The sequence below is a fragment of the Spinacia oleracea genome, chromosome 4, assembly GCF_020520425.1.
Source record: "Spinacia oleracea cultivar Varoflay chromosome 4, BTI_SOV_V1, whole genome shotgun sequence".
Classification (NCBI taxonomy): domain Eukaryota; kingdom Viridiplantae; phylum Streptophyta; class Magnoliopsida; order Caryophyllales; family Amaranthaceae; genus Spinacia; species Spinacia oleracea.
In genome coordinates, this window is record NC_079490.1 from 144,887,191 (window position 1) to 144,908,089 (window position 20,899).

The 20,899-nt window shown below is 36.3% G+C and overlaps 1 long non-coding RNA gene and 1 pseudogene across 2 annotated transcripts; one reads left to right on the forward strand and one right to left on the reverse strand.

The window, feature by feature from the left end:
• The first annotated feature begins 538 nt into the window (after positions 1–538).
• LOC110781205 (sugar transport protein 1-like) lies at positions 539–20,770 on the forward strand (annotated as a pseudogene).
• Positions 1,277–3,839, reverse strand: LOC110796331 (uncharacterized). 2 transcript variants are annotated; one of them, XR_008919243.1, is made up of 6 exons: positions 3,717–3,839; positions 3,160–3,479; positions 2,959–3,065; positions 2,671–2,763; positions 1,697–1,743; positions 1,277–1,594 (listed from the first exon to the last, which is right to left on the reverse strand). It is a non-coding gene; the product is annotated as an uncharacterized lncRNA (long non-coding RNA). The 2 variants fall into 2 exon arrangements; XR_008919242.1 differs by lacking the exon at positions 1,697–1,743.
• Positions 20,771–20,899: the final 129 nt, after the last annotated feature.

A 20,899-nucleotide genomic window follows, 5' to 3' on the forward strand; every position in this document is an offset into this window, starting at 1 on the left:
ACTAATATATTCAATTTTGTATATGGAAAAATTATAAAACTTGATATTCTGAAAAATACATACCGAAATCAATCTAACAAGATCTTAAATATAATGTTTTAATGTATATAATAGTGAAAATTTACGGTCAAACTTTTCATAATTTGGACACATATTTCTAAGCGTAAAGAACTTTCAGAAACGGATGAAGTACCTCCTCTGTACGAAGTACTCCGTATATATTTTTTCATTTCCTTTATTCCATCCCCGCTCCTTATATTTTATCGATATGGAGGCATGCAGTAATAATGAGAAGTTCAAGTCAACTTTCCCATATTTGACATCAATGCATGCACCACCTCTACAATATCCATCAAAGTATCAAACGTACGTGTAAAGTTGGCTCTTTGTAATGTGTCAAGTTTCCAAAATATGCATACATAATGTGTCAAGTTTCCAAAATATGCATACACTAATAAATTTAAAGGGTTATATTTATAATACTATATTATGTATTATAAATATAACCCTTTAAATCTTTGCAATAATGTAATGAATATTATCCCTTTATCTACAATCCACTAATTAATCCTCTAATCTGTTCATTAACATCATAAACAACATGCCAAAGCCCTCAGGAGGATTTGTTCCTCAACATCAGAACGACTATCCCGGTAACTTAACCCCTTTTGTCCTTGCAACATGCATTGTCGCCGGTATGGGCGGCTTGATTTTTGGTTACGATATTGGAATTTCAGGTAATACGTACTTACAATATATCTAGATATTACATACGTATGTGTTTTAACAAATTAATGTTTAATGTTGTTAATTAGCTCGGTATGGTGTACGTATGTTGTGTTTTGTTTTTTTGGTTAACATAGGAGGTGTGACGTCTATGCCATCGTTTCTGAAGGAATTTTTTCCATCACTATACAAAAAAGAAGAGCTAGATACATCAACAAACCAGTACTGTAAATTTGATAGTGAGACAGTGACATTGTTTACTTCTACATTATATATAGCTGCTTTGTTGGCTTCTTTGGTTGCTTCAACTGTTACAAGAAAGTTAATTTGGTAGAAGAAAATCCATGCTATTTGGAGGTCTTCTCTTTTGTTTTGGAGCAATCGTCAATGCTTTTGCACTTAACTCTAGCGCACGATCCCCCAAGGTACAAAAAATGATCCGGTAAAAAATCTCGGTAAAAGACGGATCTTTATCATGTATTGTTAATGCAAGAAAGATGATAAATGATAAATATCATGATAAAGTCCTATTATAATGTAATAGACAAGATTCTAAAACGTTCATCTTCTATTGAGATGCTTGCAACTTGTTTTGCACAAGTATCATCTCTATCAAACCTACAATATCAGGTGTTAGCTAGCTTATGTTCTTGGATTCCAGCCACAAAAACATGAACATACTAAACTAATGAACCACACTTTTTCCCAGAAACAACAGTTTTCCCAGTCTGCTTATGGCAATATGCAAGTATGCAACCAATGCTCCATATATCCATATATGCAACCAATGCTCCTTATATATATCCATATACAACCAATTCTCCATATACCAACGCTCCATATATGATATATCCATGGCAGGTGTATACTGCATTAGGCAAAGCCAAGAGTCAGATCAATTATCAAAATTAATGCATGTGACTCCAATCAAACTGCTTAAGAGAAACGGTCACTAACTTGACACTATTACCTGAAGGACCAAAAATATCAACTTCCATGTGAGATCATTAGTCCTCCCTGAACAAGAATTATTTTGATCTATGTATTACTATAACTTAAACCACTAAAAATCAATTGTAGTATTGAAATGCAGTACATGCCAGAAGTAAAATTCACAACTGCTGTGATTTAAATTTTATAAGTCTAAGTGATTTTGATAACAAATAACTTAGCGAAGACAGAAGAGACAATAAGAATGAATTACAAACAAAATTATACAGCAGGCACAAGATCAACAAAAAACATTAATAGCCCCCACAAATCTATGATATATTGCTCCCTGCTACAAGCTATCTCACTGAGCATACTAAACACTTCATTTTCCCTCAAGGACTGCCATTTATCTTCAAATGTATATTTATACTACAGTCTACATTACGTGTAAGAAACCGAGCATTGCAGCATATGTAGGTGCACCTTAAAAACTAAATCCATACTACATAAATGAAACTACAATTAATATATTGTTTCTAGATGATGGGGAGTCGCACATAAAAGTAGTTACAGTTATTACATTCCCTTGTTGCCTTGCAAAGTTTAATTAGACAATTTACCAAGTCAATAAGCCACTAATGGTATCTGGTAAACAGCTCAATAAATTGCTTTCAGTGTTTTAGGGCAAATTAAAAACATACTGAAACACCTCATGGAACCCTCTCCATCCTATTGATTATCAAAATTAGGTAGTAACGTTAAATTTTCTAAATGAAGCAGAGTACAATTACACAGATTATTCAGTGTAAAGTTGTAAATTCAAGCCCCTTTTGCTTGGAATATATGTGAGAGAATTTGTTCTAATTCAATTTCATAGATGAGTTTAATTTGGGTGCTCACTTTTTACTCTTAAACACCAATTTTGGGATTTGCTTTATTCAGCAAAATTTGGATCATGTGAATTGGTAAATTTCTTTATTAAAAGTCCAGAAAAATAACTGAAAAACTTACTTTGAAGCAATTAGTGTACGAGTTCTCCCACTCACTTCAAGCTTCTCCAGCTCCCACAAGTCGTCATCGTCGCTCTTAAACAGTTTATATCTCCTGAAGTTGTAAGTTACATTAACATATTGAATAGAAGAAAATAAATTAATAAGTAGATTCCACCTCTTTCCATTTCTAAGTATAAAACAAAAGACTCACAAACACCCATAAACGAAAGCCCACTTGAGCAACGCCCGATTATTTCGACCAAGCAATATATGCTGTAGCATCTCAAAACTAAAATAAATGGCTTACTGAGTGTGGTTGTTGATGCCATGATGAACCGAGCAATATATCCACGGTGATCAGGATAAATGACCAGGCTATTAGTTGGACCTGTTGTAAGAAGAAGGGTAAGTTGGCTACATTGTCACACAGAAGATGTAATGCAGAGGGTGAAATATTTCGTCTTTAGAGATCCCTTTTATAAATAATTATTTTACATAGGAAAAGAACCTTTCACTTCGCTTGTTTCACATAAACGGACTTAGAAATGTCTTCAACAAATGTCAGGCCTTTAGAGCTTGTTGAAGTCTTAGTTGAACTGGAATTGCCATCATTAATAGCATCATACTGGCCAGAGCCATTTGATCGACCATTTTCCTTCGTAGTGGCCCTCTCAACTATATGTTCCAACACATCAACTATCTTTTGCAGATGCCAAGGTCTGAATTCACAGAAAAGGTTGTTGCTTGGCTCAATGGTATTGCTTCAGATCCTTACACTCTAAATTGAATACAAAAGCCAAGGTGTTCAAACCTTTTCATGGGAAATACCTGTCATAAAATGTATTTCATATATATATATCAACAACAGATAAGAGAAGAAATTAACAAGGAGCGGCAAAGCAGATAATAGGGATTCAATGCAGCTTTAATCTCAGAATATTATGACAGTGATATATCTTCAATAAATTCATTATTTATTACTTGAGAGGTGTAACTCAAAAGTCAATACATCAGTTATACCAATAAAACTGAACGAGACAAAGTACATCCTGAAATTACACTGACCTTAAGATCCCTAACAAGGTCCTCCCTTGAATGAGAAGCAGAAATGTATATACGTTCCCTTGCCAACAATAGTGTTGTTGCTGTCAATCTAACAACAACAACAACAACAACCTGTGATTTTATGCACCAAGACACAAATTAATAACAAAACCAACCTCGTAAGAGCTAGACCAATCAATCTTAAATAAGACAAATAATGACATGGTAATATGCTCACATTTTGCTTGAGGCATTGCCTAGTAAATGCAAGAATTTTAGACAGATTGTAAAGAACTATGGGCATTACCAGGGAGTCATTATCCTCGAGGAACTCAAAACCCATCTTTTGTAGTTCTGACCGGAAAGAAATTACTGTTTTCACGTATTCTAGCCAACTTTTGATCACCTGACATCCATGAATGGTAACGTAAGTCAACATAGAACTATGAAAGACAAAGTTACTTCAAACAATGTAAACATGCATAGTAAAGGATCGGTTTATTATATTACACCTCTATTGGAACCATGCTCTCCAAGAAGAACCTTAATTGCACACACAATTTTTTGTGCAGCTGGTGGTGAAATTGATGTCCCATAAAGATGAGTCGGACATGCGTACTTAAGATATTGAATAAGCTCCTGCATCACAAGGGATTATATGAAAATTAGATTGAGCTGACAATGGTTTAATCAACTACAACAAACCTGCATGTAGAGGTAAATCGAACCTTTGAGCCAACAATATAACCACCACACGATCCAAATGGTTTTGTGAAAATTCCCATCATGACATCCACATCATCCGTATGCCCGTATTAACGTCTAAGAGCTTACAGACACCTCTATCAGTTTTCTACAGCTCCAATGTTGTGTGCCTCATCCAGATAAATATATGCCTAAAACAAAGAGGGAAATGCTGAAGTTGAATCAAACCAAGAAATGCATAGGATAACAAGCTTCAAGGAGGTCTCTCACTTTGTCAGTCCAGGAATAGACTTTGCAAACCAGAAAAGAGAAGGAATCAATTGTTAGGTACACATCATTAGAAGTTGCAAACTCATCCCACAAGGCTTACAAGTTACAACAAAACACATTATTTCAAACACTTCATCTTGCATACAATTACCACATAAGCAAATGACCAGTTTACTCCAATCTAACAGCGGAAAGGAGATCAAGAAGTCACCTCCTGCCTTAATTTCAAAAGCATCAAAACTCCACCAAAGATTAAAGAGAGAATGTAACAATTATTTTCATCCAAGGTATGATTGGCAATAAATCTACAGACAAATGTCGTTCATATTAACTATTACGTGGATCCCTTTAACTCAAGAAACAGGATCTATGATGTTCAATTGGTTCATGATGAGCTGCTAAAATCTTGATATGACATTTAGACCAACATTTTCACATATTCTAGTACAAACATTCATCCTAGATATGATTCTAAAAATTCTGAATGGAGAAACATAATCTATGATGTTCAGTTGGTTTATGATGAGCTGCTAAAATCTTAGCATGACATTTAGACCAACCTTTTCACATATTCTAGTACAATCATTCATCCTAGATGTGGTTCTAAAAATTATGAATGGAATTATAATGGAAATTGGATTATTGAAGCAGAAAGAAAAAAATTATACTCGGTGAATAGACCCTCCAAGGAAAATTAATGGCGGAAATGAAATGGGGAGAGAGAAACATGGGATGTATATCCAATTTACACCTAAAATATTCGAAGCTTCTAAAAGTGTCATAAGGGGTTGACGACATATTAAAATTTCCCGATGAAACAACAGTAATGTCATCCGGGATTCATTTTCATCTTTGCATCCAAGCAATGTTTCCAAGTATATAATTTAGTCCTAATTTGTCATTTGAACCTCAGGATATGTGCATTAGTAACTTTTTCTAGTCCTAAATTGTCATGTGAACCTCAAGATATGTGCATTTGTAACATTTTCTCTTAGACCATTTATCCCTTATTATAGCTAAAGAAACAAATACATACCAGTAACCATTAACGTAGCAAATTCGGGTTTCATCTGCCCAGATCTAATGTCTTGGTTCATGTCAATTTCAGGTTATGGAAACGCAACAAATATTGCATGATACATCAGGTAATGTCTTAAAAATACTGGTCAAATCATATCCCAACCAAGTTTACATGTGTTTAATCGTGTCATGTGGTTAACATGCTTTATGAGTAATTTTAACCAACTTTGGGTTTTAAAAAATTACCAGCTTTAGTTATCATATTGCGATAGTCAAATAAAACATAAAACTTTTTGAAAGATTTCCAATTTCCCTAAAAGCTACAAATACAAAAAGATATACAACCAAAAATAGAAATGAGAGTGTATGAAATTAATCACCAAAAAAAAATACAGATCATGCAAAGTTCATCCTCCATACCTTGTATTTTTTGCATATAGCAACTATCTCGGGAAGTTTGCGAACTCTCTTTCCATACTGTATATACCCTCCATAAGAACAATGATTTTCTTCCATGGTTTGTGTGTCCTGGGTTGACCCCGGGCAATTTGTTCTCTCAAAACTTTCTCCAACTCAGTTTGAATGGGATCGAAAATAGAGCAAGTCAGAGAGGAAAAAGCAAGTAAATTAAACATAAAAAAAGATACTCTTAAAATTTTACTTCAGTGGAAAATGAAGTTCTCTACATGACAATATAAGCAGGTTGTCTAAAATGACTCACTATTGTGCTGGAAAACACAAACGGTATCCCCTGATCTACGAGCACTATTAATAATGGAGAACCTACCCTGTTGTCGAACATCGAGAGAAAAAATTGTTAAGGTCCATTAATTTCCTTACTCCAAATTATTTAATGCACTTAATGAAAGACTTGTTTCACAAAATTTGCCCCAATACGTCCATATTAGGAGAGGGATTTGTAGCATATCCCATTCCAGTGAAATCAAAAGAATAAACATAAGGCTAAAGGTTAAGTTTTGAAAATGTAAATGAAACATATTTTAAAGTCTTATTATTATCATTGGAATAACACACAGTGAGAAACAGAAAATAAGCTACCCCAAATATCATTTCCACATAACCCATCTTAATAAAGGAAAATTGTTCAAACCCTCAACCCCCAACCTCGCATCATCATAACATACAATTCTCCTCATCTTTTAATATGCTTACAGTTAATTTATGGAAACTCTCCTATAATATTAGTCTTATAACAGTTATTGGATAATTAGTTTACTAATTTTGCATAGGACACTTAAATATTATGCATAGTAGACCAAAATTACAGCTTACCTTTGGCTTCTGATGGTGTTATCGGGAAGTCAGATAGCAAATCATTCACAGAGAAGTACGCATTGTCGATGAAAGAAAGATACTCTTCAACTGGGTTGTAAGTTGTAACTATAGTTGTATGCAAAATTAGCATCAGCAGTAGCCACTTCTTGGGTTTTTCATAGCCTTCACCAACATCACAACAACCGGTTCTCTGATTGTTCAAAATATTATTTGGTTCCTCAAAAGAAAATGGGAGAAGATGGTGAAAATTTAGAGTAAGAAGGGAGAGGGAGGTAAGGAGGAAAGGTGAAAAGTGTTTTCTTCCCTTTCTAATGGAAAAAAGGTTTTTCCACCTTTGAGGGAGGTATGGAAAATTATTTTTCATCCTTTGTCAAACCAAACAACGTAGAATGATTGAAAAGAGGAAATTGTTTTCCACAAAAACGTTTTACACCCTACCAGACGGAGCCTAAGTGGTAATTCTAGTTGGTCAATCCATGCTCATTGCATCACTCAACGCAACCCAAGTAAGGGCATCTATAGAAGTACAACCATAAAACAAAAAAAAAAGTACATACTCTTAGTTAAGGTGACAACATTTAACCAAATCCCAAAATCATATAGCCATGATTTCGAACACCTGCTATTTAGTTTACATCAAGCTACTAAATCAAAGTTGATTAGAAACCAAGCCAGGACTCAAGAGTTTTCACAATCAATCTACATTAAGTGCTCCCAACTTCCCATGTGCCAACTATCAGCTAAACCAAAATTCTCACAACCAAAATAGGCTGGTTTGAAAGTTGTGCCTCCTTGGTATAACATTCAACTAAAAACACATACAATTTAGAAATGCGGAGCATATTCCACACCAAAAAAGTTACATAGCAAGACCAAGAAAGCGAAGGGTTTTCTATAAAAGTCCAATTACACCATATTAATTGAAATGAATACTAAGCTTAAAGCTGCAAAAGTATTATTTGGAAACGCAAATTAGCTTTTCTCAACCCTCCTAAATCAACTAAAAAGGCACCCAATTCAAACACGACTTGCAAATTTTCCAATAAAACACCCAAAATAATTCTTTGTGAATCCAATTACAAAAGATTAGTTTAAATGAATAATATCCAAGAGCTTGAGCCAGATTCAGCAATTTTTGAAAATTACGAATAAACTCGAACATAAACTTACTACCATGGAAGCAAGAGTGGAGTAACGAATAGCCAATCTTCTAGTATGATTCAATGTTCACAGACCTTAATCCAATCCTCGATTCCAAACGCTCAATTAAACCCTGCAAATTCAAACACCCAATTGAACTAAAAAGCAACGAAATGGGGAAATTAATTCCACAATCAGATCTACCATTTTGAGAATTCACAGAGTAAGAAAATAAAAGAGATACTCATCTTTGAGATTTTCATCAAGAACCATAGCCGCAGTAGAAGATTCATCGAAAACCCTAGCCGCCATTGTAGTATCATATTCATCAAAAACCATAGTCGTCAACTCCGGCACCAACATCGAAGAAATTAGTCCGTGAATAGTACTCAAAGGTCAGAATAATTAAAAAGTTCCTATATCTAAGAGAAATACTCCACGACGGTTCCTCCCCTTCCTTCTCTTCCAGTTCAGATCTCCAAAACATGGAGTTGGATGTGAAGATCAGAAGTGGAAGACAAGGGAGGAAGGAGACACAACGAAAGTTTGAAAGTATGCAGTGAAAGGGAAGAAAAAAGGGAAATCAACTGGGCATATCAGAAATGAAACTACCGAAATGGCGAAGAGGAAAGGGGGAAACCCCAAAAGAACAAAGAGGAAGGGAAGCAGTGGAAGTGAAGACTGAAGAGAGAGAGGTGGCACGAACTCAACGCTGGATGAAGAAGCCACGTGGCATAAGCTGGAAAGAAGGGCAATATGAGTAATACAGAGATATGAGTGGGGGCAAAAATGACAAAACACTATTGCTGCAATAGTAAATCCAAGTTTACATGTTTTAAAGTGTTAGGATTTAACTATGCTTATTATTGGCCGCACGCTACTTGGTTTAGGTGTTGGATTTGCTAATCAGGTAACTAATTACTTATTTAACAAATTAACTTGAATTTTTTAAAATGTGCGCGCATTTTTATTGATCTGAGTATATGCCTCATACGTCAGTACTTAGAGAATCTCCATCTTATTTCCGGATATATCTAGAGTTAGGTATACTAAAGGTTATTCTATAAGTATACCTAAAAAAAAAAATCATGTACAACGCTTCTCAAAAAAAAAGTTGATCTATTATGTATAGACGAGTTATTGGTTTGTACGTGTCACTTTATGTTCATAGAACAGTTGGGTTGTTTTTCACTTCTACAAAAGTTTATACTTTTTTCTTGACGGGTAAAAATTAGTATACGCATACACAGAGTTCTATTTTAAAGTGTCCGGAAAAGGTTGTCATATTTATACTAGTATTTCTAGTATAGTAGTATACTCCCTCCGTCCCTTAATATTCGCACCGCTTTCCTTTTTGGGTCGTCCCTTAATACTTGAATCGTTTCTATAAATGAAAATTCTTATCAATATTATATTATTTCTCACACTTACCTATTAACCCACCTACACCACTATTCCTACAAAAAATCATTTAAAAATTCACATATCCCACTCAACACTCTCCATCCCTTACACATTTCCCACTAACTATATTAAAAAAAATACTTCACTATCAACTAACACTATTGAATTAATAAGTCAATTCAAGTGTCTTAAACTCCGCATCGGTCAAACCGGTGCGAGTATTAAGGGACGGAGGGAGTATTAATTAGGTTGATTGATAAACATGAGTCTTTTAGATTTATATTGTTATACTACGTCCGTTTTAAAATGTTGTGGGGTAAGATAGTAAATTTTTATGTAAGAAAAGTAATATAAAACAGAATGAACAAATCATAGACTAATGTGGAAAGTGCAAAGATAATTTTGAAACGGAGGTTGTATATGCTTAATTAGTGTGATCACAACAGGCAATACCACTTTACTTAGCAGAGATGGCACCGTACAAGTACAGAGGAGCACTCAACATCGTCTTCCAACTCTCAATCACAATTGGCATTTTAGTGGCCAATGTTGCCAACTATTTTTTTGCCAAAATTGATGACTGGGGTTGGAGGTTGAGCTTAGGAGGAGCCACAGTGCCGGCTATGATCATCATTGTTGGATCCATCATCCTCCCTGACACCCCAAACTCCTTGGTTGAACGAGGGATGCATAACAAGGCCATCGCGAACCTTAGAAGGATTCGAGGAATCAAACAAGTAGACATGGAGTTCAATGACATGGTTGAAGCTAGTGAGGCCTCAAACAAGGTGGAAAATCCATGGAAAAATATCTTACTAAACAAGTACCGACCTCATCTCACAATGGCTATTGCAATTCCTTTCTTCCAACAGTTTACAGGTATCAATGTGATCATGTTCTATGCCCCCGTCCTGTTCAAGACTATCGGGTTTCATAACAATGCTTCCCTCATGTCATCTGTGATCACTGGTGCTTTCAATGTCTTTGCCACATTGGTGTCCATCTATGGTGTTGATAGTGTAGGAACATATAGATGCATAAAGCGGAATTTCAGGAAACAATTTCCTAACATCTATCACAGGATCTCATGCATAACAATAATATAGATCAGATTAAGTCGAAAGAATAATCACCTTTGTAGCGTGTTCTCCCGTTCGTATGCAAGCTTCGAAGATCTTAGAGCCCCACTTGTTGCTCCTCTACTTAGTCCACAAGCACCAATTGAATCCCACGTATGCTAGTACGGAAGAGAACGATCACGATCAATCTCTTGCTTTGTTTGGGAAGAACGACGTTTCAGAGAATAAGAATTAGGGCTTTTTGTGTTTTCCTTTTGTCAGATATTGAATTACGTAATTTCTAAATCCCTGACATTATAACTATTATAATGTGAGAGTTTTAGGTTAACACAAAACCAAAGCCCAACATTCTTTCCCTTAATAGACCGATTGCCATCGGGCCTTTTGGGCCCATTCCAATTAGTGCTTATATGTGTGACCTTATATGATTAATATATTTTAGTTGTAGGTCCAATAAATATTGTCCTACTAATCACATTTATTCTCTAGCAAGTAAATATGATTACTAAAATAATTAACTTATTATCTTCATAATTAATTCCTATTTATATTTAGTAATTGCCGGAAATGTCTAAGGACATAATTCCTTCAATCTCCCACTTGTCCGAAGACAAGAACGCAATGCTAAATTCCTTAAGTCTCTTAATGCCAAAATTTGATAACACACTGTTATTCTCAAATTCTAGTTTCTTGATCGCCGAGTTCGAACTGTTCAAATAAAGATTAACATTTTAATCCCATTCCGCATGGCCATGCAATTTTCAGTTCTCGTTCATCAAGAGGCCCAGACACCATTCCTATCAAATAGGAGGACTTATTCACTCTTGTATGACCATAACTCCCACTCAATTCTTAGCCCACCTGATCACTGCCTTTATAACCTCCTTTTACGGCGCAGCGTTTAACATCGTCAAAGTTAAACTAATTGCCTCGTGGTTATTAAGACATACTCATGTCTAAGGAATCCACTAAATATAGAAGTTTGATTCTAGTTTTAGAATCTAGTTAGGTCAATTCTCAATGCATCAAGTATACATCCATATAATCAATTAGACATCCCTATGTCTCTATAGCCCATGGAACTGCACTATCAATTAATTACATGCTAGTCTTCACATAAATCACTTATGTCCAATTTAGTGATTTAGACTAGGGACTTAATAAGTTGTGATTTCAGTTCACTTTATAGGGTTCCATTATCAAAACGTTTTCGATAATCCTATTTGAAAACACAAGTTATTTGGACATTTTATTTAATACTAAACCCAACAATTAAATAAGAATGAACTTTTATTGATAAACATTCAAAGCATAATAAATGCCTTTACAATTGTAAACATAAAGTAAACAAACTAAAGCCATTCTCCCATATGCCTAAGCCCCATAGACCTAGTATGACTCTCATGCTTAGGTTGAGCAAGCGGTTTAGTCAGAGGATCAGCCACGTTATCCTCAGTATGAACCTTGCTTACTTTCACATCCCCTCTTTCAACGATCTCTCGAATAAGATGGAATCTCCTGAGCACATGTTTGGATTTTTGGTGCGATTTGGGTTCCTTGGACTGGGAAATGGCACCATTGTTGTCACAATACAACTCAATGCCATTTTCAATGCTAGGAACTACACCAAGTTCACTAATGAACTTTTTGATCCAAACAGCTTCTTTTGCTGCATCACTTGCTGCAATATACTCAGCCTCTGTTGTAGAATCTGCGACGGTACTCTGCTTAGAACTCTTCCAGCTCACAGCCCCTCCATTGAGACAAAATATGAAACCAGATTGTGATCGGAAATCATCTTTGTCACTTTGGAAGCTTGCATCGGTGTATCCAGTGGCAACCAACTCATTATCTCCACCATAGACCAAGAAATTATCCTTAGTCCTTCTTAAGTACTTAAGGATATTCTTTGCTGCCATCCAGTGCGCCTCTCCTGGGTTTGACTGGTATCTGCTGCACATACTCAAAGCATATGCAACATCCGGTCGAGTGCATACCATGGCATACATAATGGACCCTACTGCAGAGGCATAAGGAACATTACTCATGCGCTTGACCTCATCAGGTGTCGAAGGACACTGAGTCTTGCCAAGTGAAATGCCATGTTGCATGGGAATGAAACCTCTTTTGGAGTTTTCCAGCTTGAACCTTGCAAGAACCTTATCAATATAAGTCTCTTGGCTAAGTCCAATCAGCCTTTTGGATCTATCTCTATGGATCCTTATTCCCAAGATGTATTCAGCTTCTCCTAGGTCTTTCATGGAAAAACAACTTTTAAGCCATTCCTTGACTGACTCAAGCATGGTCTTGTCGTTTCCTATGAGAAGTATGTCATCCACATACAAGACTAGGAAAGAAATACTACTCCCACTCAACTTCTTGTATATACAAGATTCCTCTTCATTTCTAAGGAAGCCAAAAGATTTGACTGCCTCATCAAATCTGAGGTTCCAACTCCGGGATGCTTGCTTAAGCCCATAAATGGACTTCTTAAGCTTGCAAACTTTTCTTGGACTGTTTGGATCTTCAAAACCTTGTGGTTGTGTCATGTACACATCCTCTTTCAAGAACCCATTCAAGAAAGCGGTTTTGACGTCCATCTGCCAGATCTCATAGTCATGAAAGGCAGCAATCGCAAGAATTATCCTGATGGATTTCAGCATGGCTACTGGTGAGAAGGTTTCATCATAGTCAATACCAGGAATTTGTCTAAAACCTTTTGCCACTAGTCTTGCCTTAAAGACATCAATGTTTCCATCTTTGTCCTTTTTCAGTTTGAAAATCCATTTGCAACCTATGGGTTTAACCCCATCAGGCAAAGCAACCAAGTCCCATACTTGATTTTCAAACATCGAATCCATTTCGGATCTCATGGCTTCAAGCCATTTCTCGGAGTCTTGACTCGTCAAAGCATTTGTGTAGCTAGTAGGTTCCTCATGTTCTAAAATCTCTATTTCAGAACTTTCAGTCAAAAGGAAATCAATATATCTCTTTGACGGAATGACGGTCCTACTAGACCTACGCTGGGGAACAACAGGAGAAGTTTCCACCTCATTAGGTTGAGGGACTTCGCATGGATTATCTCCAAGTGGGACGGTAGAAGGCGCATGAATGGAATGCACCGCCTCCTAAGCATTTTCATGCTGGGTCGTCTCTGACGAGGTGTGAACCTCATCCATCTGTTGCTCATCTCGAATTTCTTCGAGATATACATTACTCCCACTTGTTTTTCTGGAAATAAACTCCTTTTCCAGAAAGACACCATCGCGAGCAACAAACACTTTGTTTTCTCTTAGGTTGTAGAAGTAGTATCCCTTAGTCTGTTTTGGGTAACCCACAAAAAGACACTTATCGGACTTGGGTGAAAGCTTATCGGAAAGTAAACGTTTTACATAAACTTCACAACCCCATGTCCTTAGAAAATACAATTTTGGAACTTTTCCAGTCCACATCTCATATGGCGTCTTTTCTACTGCTTTGGACGGAGCTCTGTTGAGTGTGAATGCCGCTATTTCAAGCGCAAATCCCCAAAATGAGGCAGGAAGGTTAGCAAGACTCATCATGGACCGAACCATATCTAATAGAGTTCGGTTCCTTCTTTCGGAAACCCCATTCAACTGTGGTGTCCCTGGTGGAGTCAATTGCGAAAGTATGCCACAATCTTTCAAATGATCACCAAACTCTTGAGATAAATATTCACCATCACGATCGGATCGCAATGCTTTAATTTTCTTTCCAAGTTGGTTTTGTACTTCATTTTGGAATTCCTTGAACTTTTCAAAGGATTCCGACTTATGCCGCATGAGGTAAACATATCCAAATCTGCTCACATCATCAGTAAAAGTAATGAAATACCCGTACCCTCCCCTAGCCAAAGTACTCATAGGTCCGCAAACATCAGTATGTATGAGGGCTAAAAGATCATTGGCCCTTTCACTTGAGCCTGTGAGTGGAGACTTTGTCATTTTTCCCATTAAGCAAAACTCACATACTTCAAATGATTCAAAATCAAATGATTTGAGAATTCCATCCTTATGAAGTTTCTCTATGCGCTTTGAGCTTATGTGGCCTAATCGACAATGCCATAGGTAAGTAGGGTTCAAATCATTTGGTTTGTGTTTCTTGTTTTCTATGCGATAGATATGGTTTTGTAAGTCTAGTACATATAAACCATTTGATAATTTAGCAGAGACATAGAACATACCATTCAAATATGCTGAACAACACTTATTCATAATTTGAAATGAAAAACCTTCCGAATCCAAAATTGGAATCGAAATTATGTTCTTGGTAATAACTGGAACGTAATAACAATTATATAGTTCTAGTATTAAACCAGAATGCAAGCGTAAACTATAATCTCCTACAGCTAAAGCAGCAACTCTTGCTCCATTGCCTACTCGGAGATCTACTTCGCCTTTGCTCAAGCTTCTACTTCTTTTTAGCCCTTGCACATTACCAATAATGTGCGACCCACAAGCGGTATCAAATACCCAAGAAGTAGTTGTAGCTAAATTAACTTCTATGACATTGATACTCTTGAACTGCTTACTTCTCTTGACCATTAGAACATCATTATGTTCAGGTTCACCAGGTAAGTTCCCCTCGTCCTGAACCATCATATTATGCAACCTCCCTAATCTAGCATTCTTCTGAAACAAAGTTTTCAGTTGCTGGATTATTGTGTAGGCATCCAGACCATCAAAACGCTTTTGATACTCTGGTTCCATGCAAGCAAGCATCAAACATGTTACTTGCAGAGAGTTATCCTGGAGAGTTTGTTTAGCTCGACATTGAGCTTCAGTAGCATTTTCTGGCAAGGGTTCAAGAGGGAGTGGATTGTCAAGAACACTTTCTTTTCCTTTCGATCTGAGAACAATTCTCATAGCCTTTTCCCATTGTAGGAAGTTGTGTGCATTCAGTTTGTTTTCAATTAGAGGGCACAAGTTAAAAGTAGAGTTGTCGTTTGTACTAGACATGATAACTACAACAAAATAGTAAAGCAAGATTCAATATAATGTTTATCAAAAGTAGCAATTAAACAAATTCAATTCACTACTACCCTTTATTCAAAATTAGAAGTCCCCGTTGAATAAAGAATTAACCAAGATCCCCTCCCACTACAATCAAACGGACTTTGACCCTGCTACTTTAATTTATAGTATTTGAGGTAAGTAAACATTTTACTAATTATAATTGATTATAACTCTTGGTAGACAGGTTAACAACTCTTTGTATTTTCCTATCTCCTAGCTTCAAAACCCAAAACTTTGTCTTTTGATAGTTTTGTTGAGTTAAACCAAACATTAACATGTAAGTTTCAAAAACCTACCCTACTATCCCCGGAATTATAAGCAACACCTTGCTTTGGCAGAACCTATTACTCATGATCTAAGGCTTTATAGGTGTTGTATGGAAAAGCACATAAACTCAATATTATTTGGGACCTAAGTTTACTATGTTGGTTAATTAAAAGTGAACACATTGCTTTAAATAACCACATACATAAACTCAATAAGCATTTTAAGGAAATATAAAATGCATAAAAATAAATGTGATCCTAGTATGGCCCCTAAAAAATAAGCTCAAATCTTCTTGGGTTCCTGTTCATCTTTCTTGGATCTCCATCCTTGAATTTCTGATTGAACCTTCTTACTCCATCGAGCTCATAATACGAACTTTATAATCTAATTTAAACTTTTAAATTAAATTACAACAATACAAAACGATGCGCAGATCGTATTTCAAAATTTACAAGAATACAAAACGATACGCAGATCGTATTTTCTATCCTATTTTGGGCCATACTAGTCACTTGCCTGTAACAAAATATCATATATATTCCATACACGCATGTAATATCAAACTATATTAAACAAAAATTATTTACTTATTAACTGTTAATAGGCAAATAACATTTCCAAAATAATTATAAAAACTTAAACAATTTAAGTTTAACATTACTTAGGAAACTTTATTATTTTAATTCAATTACTTATTTAAATATGGCTAGAATAATCTCATTAATCAAGAATTTGCATTTATTGAAAATTAGGAATTATGCTCAAATAGAAAATCTGATTTTCCGATTAAAATAAATCAAATTACTCAAACTTTTAAATTAATTCAATTTGTAACAATCCACTTTGGCACTTTTCCAAACTAATTTAGGAAAATGAGATTTTGTTTTTAATGAAACTGCCAATATGGTTTAAGAAACGAGCAGTATACCAACTAGCAGTATTCTATATTAATAACCCCTGAAGACTCACTAGCACCGCAGGCCAGCAACCACCAGGGCCGCCGGCCTGAAGCCACCATCCCCGGGTCATTTCCACGGATAATCCAGCCACGCCGGCCAGCAACCACGAAGGCCGCCGGCCATCTTTCTGGCTGGATAAACTTCCCCAGTCGAAAACAGCCACCAGCAGAAGCCGGCAGTGCCTCGCCGTGAAGCACGAAGGCCAAAACCCAGTCACGCCGGTCGAAGCTAGCAATCAGACCTCGCCGGTCGACGCCAGCAGCCAGGCCTCGCCGGTCGACGCCGGCAGACAAGCCAACCAGCGATGCAGGCGCAAAGGCAGCGTCACACGCCGCCCTTACTACCGCCCTTGATGCCGCCTGCCGCCGCCCCTTCTTCTGCCGGAACACTACCCTAATTCACCCTCCACCGTGGCTCCACCGTCGAGGGTGGTGGCCACCCAGCCATGTGAAGGAAATAATGCCCTTGGTCCAAGTATGCATTCAATGTTAAGTCTAATAAATGCGGTTCAGTATTAATTAACAAGTTAATAATTCAGTGAGATCAAGTGAGCTGAATGCCTAGCTATAGGCCGCTTCAGTTCAAGTGGAATTAATGAAATTAATCCACAGCTTACTCTTGACTGAACCCGTAGGGTCACACAAATAGTACGTAAACGGATCAAGTATTTAATGGCATTAAATACTCTATCTATGGATATTCGGAATCGACGGATCTTGGTTTCAGTGGGAGCTGAGATCGTCACAAGCAAGAAATGAATACTCCGGAAACGGTGATATTGTCGGAAACGGAAATATGGATCGTATCGGAAATATAAATATTATCCAAGTCGTAGATGTTACCGGAAACGGAAACATGGTACGTATCGGAAAATATTATCGGAAATGGAAATATTGCCGGAATCGGAAATATTGCTGGAAACGGAAATATTGTAAGAATCGGAAATATTATCGGAATCGGAAAATAATTCCGGAAACGGAAATATTAAATATTTGTTCGAAACGGAAATTAATTCCGGAATCGGAAATATTAAATATTGTTCGTATCGGAAATGAATTCCGGAACCGGGAATTTAATCGGAAGCGTATCGTACGAATAAGCATCGGACGAGGCCTGCCGGACGAAGGCCCAGCACGAAGCCAGGCCATCGCCCAGCAAGCAAGGACGCGCGCACGCCCAGCCCAAGGCAGCGCCAGGCCCACCGCAAGGCAGGCCCAGCGCGCCAAGGCAGTGCTGCCCAGCGTGGGCTGCGTGGGCCGAGCGCATGCGTGCGGGTGCCTTCGTGGCTCCGTGCGTGTGTGTTTGAGTCCATGCACAATTCCTAAATCTATTAGGATTTGGTGTATGATTAAACTCCTATTTCTATTAGGATTATTTAATTAATTAGAGTCCTTGTAGGATTCTAAGTTTAATTAAATCGTATCCTACTAGGATTCCAATTCCCTTTCCAAACCTCTATAAATAAGGGCCTAGGGTCATAATTTATACGAACGATTGAAGTATTCAAAGGGTAAGTTTTTGAAAGAAAATTCAGCCACTCTCTTGCACTAATAGCCGAAAATTCCTAAGTACCTTAAGGGCGATTCTAGTTGGTCAATCTTGAGGCGGATCCGGACGTACTGTGGACTATCTACGGAGGGACGACACTTGGTGTCCAAAAGACTTGTTCTTGTTCGGTTCGGGCGCAGCTAGGGAAGGCACGCTACAAAGTGTATGCATCTATACTATGCTAAATGATTATGTGTGAATAATATGCTTTCCTGGTTTTATGGTTTTTTCGCATGATTTATGTATTGTCATATGTATCATAACCTAACACCATGGTGGGCAATTCCATTAAATTGTGTAACAATAAACTAATCTTTATCCAACTTTTGTTTAAAGATTAGGAATTTAATTAGGTATGATAATCCGAAAATTATGGCAAAAATTTGAATAAATTAACAAACCTTAAACTGAATTTTAGGGTTGTTATAAGTTAGATTTCAATTTAGAATCTTTATTAAAATTAAATCTAATAAGAATTCAAGATTTAGGGCATAATTATCTAATTGTATTCAAAAAATTCAGAAAAATAACAATTATTTTCCGAAAAATTCGAAATAAATTACCAGGCTGATCTATTGAATTTTCTTAACAAATAAAATCAAGAATTTTAATTGTTATCCTTAAATTTTATGATTAATCGAATTAAACATAAAAATTAACCAAATTCAATAATTAATATACCAAAATTCCGAAAATTAGTTAAAAATTTACCAAAAAATTTCGCCTGTTGTATAAAAATTAGGGGATAATCAGTAGATTTATTTAACAAATTAAAAATCAAATCTTTAATTGTTAACAAATTATTTCCATGATTAATCTTATTAACCAATAAATAATTTAAAATCTGACGAATTTAATTTTAAAAAATTAGAAAATTTTTATGTGATATTTACTGTTAATTTCGACCCTGTGATAAAAATTTCGGAATTTTATAAATTTATTTTGAGCAAAAATTAATTAAATCACGATTTAATGATTCCAATCAATTAATATCATATATTAATTTTTCAAATTCAAGCCATAAATAAATCTTCCCTTAATTGAATCAAAATAATAATGTAGCTTACAATCATGATCATAAAATATTATGCAAGAGGCTAAAACTGATACCACTGTAGGAACATATAGATGCATAAAGCGGAATTTCAGGACACAATTTCCTAACATCTATCACAGGATCTCATGCATAACAATAGTATAGATCAGATTAAGTCGAAAGAATAATCACCTTTGTAGCGTGTTCTCCCGTTCGTATGCAAGCTTCGAAGATCTTAGAGCCCCACTTGTTACTCCTCTACTTAGTCCACAAGCACCAATTGAATCCCACGTATGCTAGTACGGAAGAGAACGATCACGATCAATCTCTTGCTTTGTTTGGGAAGAACGGCGTTTCAGAGAATAAGAATTAGGGCTTTTGTGTTTTCCTTTTGTCAGATATTGAATTACGTAATTTCTAAATCCCTGACATTATAACTATTATAATGTGAGAGTTTTAGGTTAACACAAAACCAAAGCCCAACATTCTTTCCCTTAATAGACCGATTGCCATCGGGCCTTTTGGGCCCATTCCAATTAGTGCTTATATGTGTGACCTTATAGGATTAATATATTTTAGTTGTAATTCCAATCAATATTGTCCTACTAATCACATTTATTCTCTAGCAAGTAAATATGATTACTAAAATAATTAACTTATTATGTTCATAATTAAATCCTATTTATATTTAGTAATTGCCGGAAATGTCTAAGGACATAATTCCTTCAATCTCCCACTTGTCCGAAGACAAGAACGCAATGCTAAATTCCTTAAGTCTCGATAGGTGGGGTAGAAGGATCCTTTTCCTAGAAGGCGGAGTTCAGATGTTCATCTGTCAAGTAGTTGTCGCGGTTTTCATAGGAGTTAAGTTTGGTGTTAGTGGCAACACATCATCAGAACTTCCTCAATGGTATGCAATGTTGATTGTGGTCTTCATATGTTTGTATGTGTGTGCTTTGCTTGGTCGTGGGGTCCACTCGGTTGGCTCGTGCCAAGCGAGATCTTCACTTTGGAGATCCGTTCTGCAGCACAAAGTATCAACGTATCAGTCAGCATGGTTTGCACTTTCATCGTGGCTCAAACCTTCCTCGCCATGCTTTGCCACCTCAAGTTCGGGATCTTCCTATTCTTTGCCTTGTTCATCTTTGTTATGTCCATGTTTATATACTTGTTTCTACCAGAAACAAAAGGCATACCCATTAAAGAAATAAGCATTGTGTGGAAGAATCACTGGTTCTGTTGCCGTTTTATTCCTCGAGATGACGATGACCTTGAGATGCCCAACAACGGGAAGCCTCCTAAGAATCTCAATTGAACCTTATTCAATTAGATTAACAAACGAGATATTTTTACTTCATTGAAGCTATACTTATTGCCTTTTAACTTATTCTTTAATTTTTAGCTGACTTAATACTCGAGAACTCGAGAATCCAATCTCGATCGG